Here is a 9,429-nt window from a genome sequence, read left to right as displayed (position 1 = left end):
AGGACAAAAGCACAGGCTTGTCACAGAGGGACCTGAAAGTTCCTGTGACTGACATGGCAGCCTGCTTCAAATGGTGTAGTAAATAGCTGGCATTATGGGACTCATTATGGCTTCTTTTATCCATACAAATCAAGAGCCAGCATGACAATTTGTTATTATCTTCCCGACAAAGGGCTTGCAGACGAGCTTCTGCATACACACACAAACAGATAAATACATGCATGCCAAACTCTTTCTCTCAGTGTCTCTTTTTACAGTAACAGCATGAGGCTGATATAAAAGAGCAAACGCAAGACAGCCAGGAGTGTTCACAAGTGCTGCAGCGAGAGCACAAAGTGCACTGCATCAACATTACCTCTTTCTATTTTACCTCTAGTCTCTCCCATTACATTTGTTCTCATTATTGCCATATTCACTATGCTGCTCCACTTCTACTCCTTCCCCTCTGTCCTCCTCCTTTATCTCTCTCTCTCATTCTTGAAATTTCCCTTCATCTCCCTTTTTCTGCTCCTTTTTATGTGTGTGTGTCCTCATGTTCATTCCTCATGTGGGCCTCTAAAGAGGATTTACTATGTTCATTATATGGAAATGTCCTCCATGGTACATTATCATAGATCCTGACCCTATATAGCGCTGAATCATCCTGCTATTCCCAGCTGGCTCCTCAGACCCCACATAATGCATTGTAGAGGAAAGACAGGACGCTCTCCAAAGCCGCAACCAACCAGCTGCACCGCATTCACCTGCACTGTATTGTACAGTTACTTTCATGTGAAACCTTGAGATGGACACTGTCGGAGCCATAATGGGAATATAGAAATAATAATTGTTATGGCTATGGTAAAGTTGAGTTGATATTCTGTCTGGCTCCCCCTGTAGGCCAGGGTTATTATTGTATTCATTCACCTAATGAAGGGATTTAAATCACCTGGTTGCATGTGAATCAGATGAGTGAGACGGGGAAGCGGGACAGTTTTTTGACCGCAAATCACAAATCGCAAATGTTTGTATCAGAGTATAGCGAATTAAGAACTTTTGTTTGAAGCTTTGCCTAATAAAGCACTTTTGTTTAAACTTCAATTCAGCGATTGCTTTGTTTTGATTTTCGATTGCGCGTCATCTACCCCGCTCCTATAGTGGCTTACAATCTCTCACAAAAAGGCCACTATAGACACCTATGCACACAAAAGAGGGACAGAGGACGAAAGGGAAACAAATAATTTAAAAAATAAAGGAAAGAAACAAAAATGAAAACTAAAGAACAAAATGTAGATAGCCAGACAGTTTTAACGAGCAATATGTTGATCTTAAGTCAGTTTATCCCAGTAAATAAGAACTAAAAGAACAAAATACATGTGTGTGAATATATATTAATGTATGTGTATGTGCGAAAATGTAATAAAATTAAATAAAACCTTACTGTCCATTGTATGCCACTGGACCTGTTTAATAAATAATTAGGCTACAAGAAAAAAGTGTGTGTGTGTGTGTGTGTGTGTGTGTGTGTGTGTGTGTGTGTGTGTGTGTGTGTGTGTGTGTGTGTGTGTGTGTGTGTGTGTGTGTGTGTGTGTGTGTGTGAGAGTGTGTGTGTGTGTGTGTGTGTGTGTGTGTGTGTGTGTGTGTGTGTGTGTGTGTGTGTGTGTGTGTGTGTGTGTGTGTGTGTGTGGACATATTTTATCCTTTAACCTTAATGGCATTTTGCCTAACCACACTGATGTACGAGCTCCTCCTCCAGATCAATACACACTCTCCATTCACTAGACAAGACAGTAATGCAACTGCCTCATTTGTTTGACGATGTGTGTGTGTGTGTGTGTGTGTGTGTGTGTGTGTGTGTGTGTGTGTGTGTGTGTGTGTGTGTGTGTGTGTGTGTGTGTGTGCATATGTGTGCACTTGTGTATTTGTGTTGATGTTTTTAAACTGCTCTCCATTTTCTGGATGTGCAGTATCTTTATCTCAACCGTTAAAGGAGAGTGACCATTAAGCCACATAGTTTAGCATGTCACAAACTTAATCACTAAGTCCATATGCCAGCATTGATTTAATAAGTGTTCAATGTGTGTGTGTGTGTGTGTGTGTGTGTGTGTGTGTGTGTGTGTGTGTGTGTGTGTGTGTGTGTGTGTGTGTGTGTGTGTGTGTGTGTGTGTGTGTGTGTGTGTGTGTGTGTGTGTGTGTGTGTGTGTGTGTAATACCCCTGCAGTCTTGGAGTGGGGTTTATAACTTGACGAAACTCACAAGCCACATCAACTAGCTCTGATGCATGTGATACATGTGTGAGTAACCATTTATTTAGCTAACAACACATAACAGCACATAACAGTCATTAGCAGGAGCCGTTGACGCCCCCTTTCAGGCCACACACACACACACGGAGATACCCAGCGTATGAACCATAAAATAGATCGCTAGTATGTAGGCTAGCTAATCATTTTGCATTTCATGATAGCAACGCTAACTTAAAAAAATAAATAAGGTAATGATAAACCATATTATGGACCTGTGTGTCTGAAATAAAGTTTAATTTAAATTGATGGGTGGATTGGGGCGTGTGTGTGTGTGTGTGTGTGTGTGTGTGTGTGTGTGTGTGTGGGTGGGTGTTTAGCATGAGCTCAAAAACCTAATCTAATATTCAATCTATTTTTTTTACTTTTAGGAGATTGTTGAGCCAAACATTGAAAAGGCATCTACCTCTGTCTCCTCTCCTGTGCCATCTGCCTGCTCTTCCTTTTCCACGGCCACCTCAAGCCCCTCAACTTCTCCACCAAAATTGAAAAAAAAAAAAATCCAATCCTATTTTGGAGTTCCTTGCTGAGGAAAGCTCCAAGAGCAAAAGCGCCACGAAGCAACTGAGGAGAAGACAGAGCGCTTTTTAAGATTGTTTGAAAGGATGATAGAACAAATGATACATTCTTGTATTCCTGCACTTTGTATATATTTATTTATTTATTTATTGTCCCTTTTACATTGTTGTTACGGCTTCCGCCTTGTTTTATCTCCTCCTCTTCCCTCACTTCACTCTCTCTCTCTAGCAGGTGTCCTGAGTCAGCCTGATTAAGGGGCAGGTGCTCCGGTGGAGCTTAAAGGCGTGGGGCAGGGGTGAAAAAGAGAAATGGGATTGGCCCAAAGTCTGCCTTTAGTCGAACGAGAAGATCCAATCAACATTATGAAGAGAATTAGAGAGATAATAATTCAGGATTGTTTATCTAACATGGTTATTTTCATGACTTATATATATATAAATGTGCTTAAACAAACACAACAAACTCTTGTCCAAGCATTTGTCAAAATTAACTCTGAGACTGAGAAAAAAGGTTTTTCTCCTGAATTACGTTACAGTAATATGGATGAATACAAAATGTGTTCCACAGGATACAGGTATTTAAAATAAATCCTGCTTCACTCTAAACAGTCCATAATAATGACTTAAAATAAGCAAATACTAAATACCCCAAATAGAAAATAATGATGGTATCATTTTAAAATATTAATTATGAATAAAAAATATTTTTCATATGATAAAAACACAGATAAAGTACATCCAACCAAATACCTCATTAATGTTTACATAATAAGTGTATGATATGAATTTCATACACATATCATTATGTGTCCTGTATGTAGCAAAATCACTAGTGATTTACAGTTACAGCCACTACGAGTAACTTTGTCAGTTGGCGGGCCCCTTTGGACAAAAATTGTAGTATTTTTACGTTTTCTAGCGCGTGCCGGCCGTGCGAGTGTCAAATGATTAGGACGCAATATAGTGCATGTCCGTGTGTTGTTGAAAGTGTGAGGGCACAGACTCTTTTCGGCTCCGTGAGAGCCAGTCAGTGCCACACACACCTGATTGCAATGAGTTGATGCAGTGTCACCTAACTACTCTCACGAAGCTGAAAGATTCCATGTCCTCACAGAAAGCAAGAGACGGCAGTTTGTATGGATCACAATGAGGTAATGTGTTTATGTTGTTGTAAATAATGACTATTTCAGATGAATAATGGTCATCTGATGATGGTGAAGCAAAGTAAATTTTGTTTTAGTTCCGCTCATTCATTCAGGAGTAAACACTGCAGTCTAGTTCGCTCCCGTGAAATTGTGTACACGTTGCTTGGCAACGCCCTCCTCCGTCCCGCCCGTCTATCACTCTCCCTTTTAACTTTTCTTCATTGCATTTAATATTTTATTTTTTTGATGGTTCAGCCCCGTTATCAGTCATTATGACGACAAATAACTGTCTCAAACAAGGCTCCCGCTCCCCTTCCCTCACCTGAAGGGTTAGGTTTTGTGTGTGTGTGTGTGTGTGTGTGTGTGTGTGTGTGTGTGTGTGTGTGTGTGTGTGTGTGTGTGTGTCTTTGCATGAATTCCCATAAGTGAAGTCTTGCATGAGACTAAACGGTGAGGCCAGGATGCTTGTGTTCCTTCATTAAAGTGTCAGAAATACAGTTTTTAGCCCACTCAACCACAGAAATGACTTCAAATCCTCTGTGTATTAAGCCTCACCATTGGGAACCCAATTTGTAACCTCTGCCCAGTAATACGTTAACTGGACTTTATCAGGGGACAGGCAGAGTGTAAAATTCATACAGTATCTGAGAGAACTAATTGAACCAATTAAGAAAGTGAATATGGATTACTGTGGGACAGTGAACACACACATCCCCTCTGGAATAGAGTTGGAGACCACTGCTTTCATGCGATAATGATTGTCATTGGAATTGGATGGCGTTTGTAGGGTCTTAGTGTGCTGCAAAAACAACACCCCCAGTGTCAGCTGGCTTTGCATTCACACTGATGTTTCTTCATTTCCTTAGCAGGGCTGTCTTTCTGAGCAGTAATTAATTGAATGCGGGTAAAGGCAAAGTCTAGGATAAGTGTTAAAACGGTTTCCTGCCTTGTATGCACTCTCACATCGCACACAAACACAAAGGCAGCACTCACTTTTCCCACAAACACACATTTGCTATAGGAAACAAAACCAAACCAGTATAATCAAGAAGATACACAGAAACTTGCACACAATTAAGAGCCTTGGGCACTTTATGCTTTAAATATCTTAACCAGCAAGCCCATAAAGCCTCCCGATATAATTGCCCCACCATGTCTATGAATTACACAACAGCCATTGCAGCCAGCATGCCCATATGTTTGCTAATAGGAGAGGATGGATTAGAACAGTGAGCGGAATGCATTAGAATACAATGGTATTTATTGATACAAAGGTAGAATTACATTTCCCCTCCAGGATGTACATACAAACAACAATAGTTTTTATTTTATTGTGAGCAAAGAACAACATAAAACAAATGGCAGGAGACACTTCATAAGCCATAAGAACAATATGATATAATATTAAAAAGAAGCTCCAAAAAGCAACATCACTGTAAAGAGATACTTGTTCTGAAACAAAGGCTGCTTAATAGGCTGCATGGACAATGAAACATATTGTTCTGAAACTAAAACACTGTTTCAAACCTAATCTCATTTGATTGACTGCCAGTTTTAACCAACGTGGCTTGGGGAAACCTCCTTGGATATCTTGCCTCTACTGTAATTATGTCAGTAAATAAGTGTATGTACGTTTATTTTTATTTTTTTATTTTTTTTAGATCATATTTTCTGCATTTTCATACTTTTTTTGAAAGCCCAGTATAGATAAACAGGGAAGAGAGGGGAGAAGACACAGCAACGGGTCTAGGCCAGAATCATAACCGTGAAAAGGACTTGACCTTCATGGTACACACTCTGTAGGTGAGCTACTGGGATGACCCCATTAGTTAGTTTATCTTATCAAATAATATTGAAAAATAAATCAGATTAACAAATACAGCTATTTTTCAAAAACACAGTTTTAAAAATTGTATATTTGAATATGTGAAGCAAATGTTTGAGGGGAACAAGTATTATTTCCTTAGCATGTAGCCTAATTAAGATATTAATGATTTGATGCCACCATTCAAAAATAATATATGATAAAAATGCATTTTAGATAACAGATGAATACAAGCAAAAGTCCCCAGTTGTTGTATATGCGGAACATGTTAGAACATGCTTTTATGAATGGTCGCATGGTGGCGCTATGGCTAACATGGTCCAAATGTGAACAAACGTTTACATCTTTAAGTATTTTATTTGAGATTTATGATTTTAAGCACTCTCCCATAGTATGCCATTAAAAGAATATGCGTCCCTATACAGTTGTGTGTCTGACTCAAAGTCACAGGCTATGTTGACAGGTTGCTCCTGACTGATTGCACTCTGGGAGATAAAAGACCGCAGGTTGATTCTTCAGTGCCAGTTTAGTATCACAGTGAGTTGCCAGTCGACTTGTATTGCAGTGTATTTCACACTGCTCATATGTAACTTTTGACCTATCTAAAATTAGTAATTTTGTTGTCCATGTTGTCTTTACTTTTTGTTGCTTCTCCATTGAGCACCCAGGCTTGTAAACAGAGGCTTTATTTATTTTGCTGAGGACCTACAGTACGTATATGGGGACTTGGCTTCCTGTTTACTGCAACCTGTTTTTGGTTGAGGGCCAAAGGACAGAACTGGATTCGTCACTAAATGTTTGTTCTTGCATTTTTTACCAAACAGTACATTTATTATTTACTTTCTCCCATTTATAGATTTTTAACATTTTATTTAAAATCCGGACAAGATTTTGGTGTCAGGGCTTTAACATTTGTATTAAATTAAGAATATAAAGCATTTTATTGCTCACATAATTTTTCTTTGGCTGTAAATGCTTTTGTATGAAAGACTTGTTATCATGTTTCAGACAGTTTTAAATGTGTGTAACTGTATATTTGTGTGTAGTATTTGGGGATGCGATCTGAGAAGAAAAAAACAATGCAATCCTCTGAAAAAAGAGAAGTCTTAGACAATATGGTAATAACTACCCAAGTCTAAAATCCATATAAACGCCCACATGCTATTTATTCTCCTGCTGCTCACGTAACATCTATTACAACATTCCATAGCTCTAGGCCAATCTTTCCTCTTGTCGTTTTCTTCTAACCTTATGTCTTTCACTCGCTCTCATCTGCACTCATTTCCAACTTTGCAGTGGCACTCTGTTTTATTTCCAAATCAAAATAATGAAATGGATCTTCACTGAGGTGATTTCGTAGCAAGTGAAGAGGGGGCTGTCATTACTGCATCATGCCGAGGGGACGAAGATGGAAATGAAAAACAGGAGGAAGGAGGAGGAAGTGAGGAGAGACACAAATCAAAGAGACCCGGCTGACTGGCTTACTTTTATTTCAAGTTCCAGCTAGATCTATAGCAACCGCCTTAAGGAAAAAACCTGCCCTTGAATAGTCTTGCACTTTCACAAGTCATCCATCTGTGCTGTTCAGTGGATTGCAGGAGTTTGTTTGTCATGGAGTGTTGACAATTTTACCAATGGATTTCTCCCTGTGTCATTGTTGAACAGTCATGCAAAATTCAAAGCATTATTGATTAATCAATATATATATATATATATATATATATATATATATATATATATATATATATATATATATATATCAATTCACTTAAAGGCATACTTAGCTATTTAATCTTAAACACTTAAAGTCAGCTAATATACTCATCACCCGCTACCTGTCCGTTGTGTGTGCGCAATAAAAGAAAGTCGGTTGTTTACACATAGCAGCTGCTACGCTAACGGTGGTTTAACATTTATATTAATCGTGGCCAGAACATCACTGACTGACGGGCCGGGCCTGAGCTCTGAGCATCAAATATCAACGCTGTTAGTATAGACATTAACAGTCGTTCGCCAAGCGTTCGCTGGAGGTTGCCTAGTATGCCTTTAAAACTAAAAATGTCAACTTCATGGTGACATAGGAAACCCCAACAGTTTACCTTGAACCCGTGTCTGTGCCAAATTTCATGGTAATCCATTTTGTAGATATTACAGTCTTAACTAATAGTCGACCAATAAACCAGTGAGATGGCATGACTTCAAAATTATTCAGAAATACAATTTGCAGCTGCAAAAGCTGCTCTGAAGGGTTTGTCGTTGCTGAGGATTATTTTTTACTATGGATTTCTTTTTCACTAAGCCACATTTGTTGAAAACAATTTATTGGAAAAAACGAATGTTGCATTTTTAAAAAATAACTGAAATTTCTCTGAAATCTCCAAACTTATTGGGGTGAAATTAAGCGTAAGTGCGTCTGTGAGCCTCTGTTACTGTGGGCCGCTGCTTTGTGTTGTCGTGTCTTCCTGCTTCACAGGCCCATTATAGAGACATCAGGGGAGTTACAGAGGCCGATAGAGACAAACAGGTCACCCTTACCTGGGCTGCAGGATAAACGATTTCCCCTCCACCACAGTCCTACCTCCCTTATTTTCTCTTTCTTTTAACCTTATCCCTCCATTCATTCCTCCATCACTTCTCTCTTTCTCCTCTTTGCCATCTGACTGGTTCTTTCCATCCTCTATTCCTTTTCCTGCCCGCCCTCCACCACCCCTCTCCCCATCTAAACCCCATTTACATGCCCCATCCCTCTCACCAACCCATAACAGAATTAATATTAAAAAGATAGCTGTGTGCGTGTATGTGCGTGTCCTGCTTGGTTAGAGGGACAGATACATAAACGCACAGTGATGAGAAGAGGACACCGTGTACATTACAATGACCTTACTTGCAAAGCTTTGCCTCATGTACAGCAAGCATGTCCTTGGTGCAAACACCATAACAGCTCCGAGCCACAGACCACAACGGGGTAAACAAACACACTGCCTTGCGCACTAACAAGCATGTTTATTGACTATTTCCTCTCACTCTCTCTTCCTGCAGCAGCCTTGTGCGCTCATTATCAACCCTTAAAAAAAAAATCTATTGTTTGCTTTCTTTGCATTAAGCAGAAAGTGAAACCAATATTCCATTCTTGTAGTGTGTTGTTTCAGCCTAGTATAACACAGCTGTTTTAGCTGTGACACCTCAGTCAGGTGGAATAAGGAGAAAAAGAATGTGCCGGCAGCACGTTCCTCTTTAACCGTCATAGAAAGGGACAAATGGTGTCAGACTCTGTTGCCACTGCTTCAAAGATGCACATGTCCTTTTAAAAAGCCCTGGAGCTATGGCATTTAACATTAACACAAGACAGGTGTCGTCATGCATTCAGCTCTGTGTCACCGGTGAGTCCTTGCCTATTTATGCACGCAATCTCATCCGCTGATGTATGATCACATGCATACTGTATGTGTGAATGCATATGCGTGTGTGTGTGTACGTGCGTGCGTGCGTGCGTGTGTGTGTGTGTGTGTGTGTGTGTGTGTGTGTGTGGGTCTGTGCTACCATGGCATAAATCATTGGAGCTGAGCAGGGGGCTGGTGCTGCTCTCTCCATCTGTCTCTGTCTGCAGGGGTGAGGTATTTTACACTGATGATAGGGCGAGCAGAGGGAGGCGAGAAATA

The sequence above is a fragment of the Ammodytes marinus genome (genome assembly GCF_949987685.1).
Source record: "Ammodytes marinus genome assembly, chromosome: 13".
NCBI classification, from domain to species: Eukaryota; Metazoa; Chordata; class Actinopteri; order Uranoscopiformes; family Ammodytidae; genus Ammodytes; species Ammodytes marinus.
Note: the sequence above shows the minus strand (reverse complement) of the source record.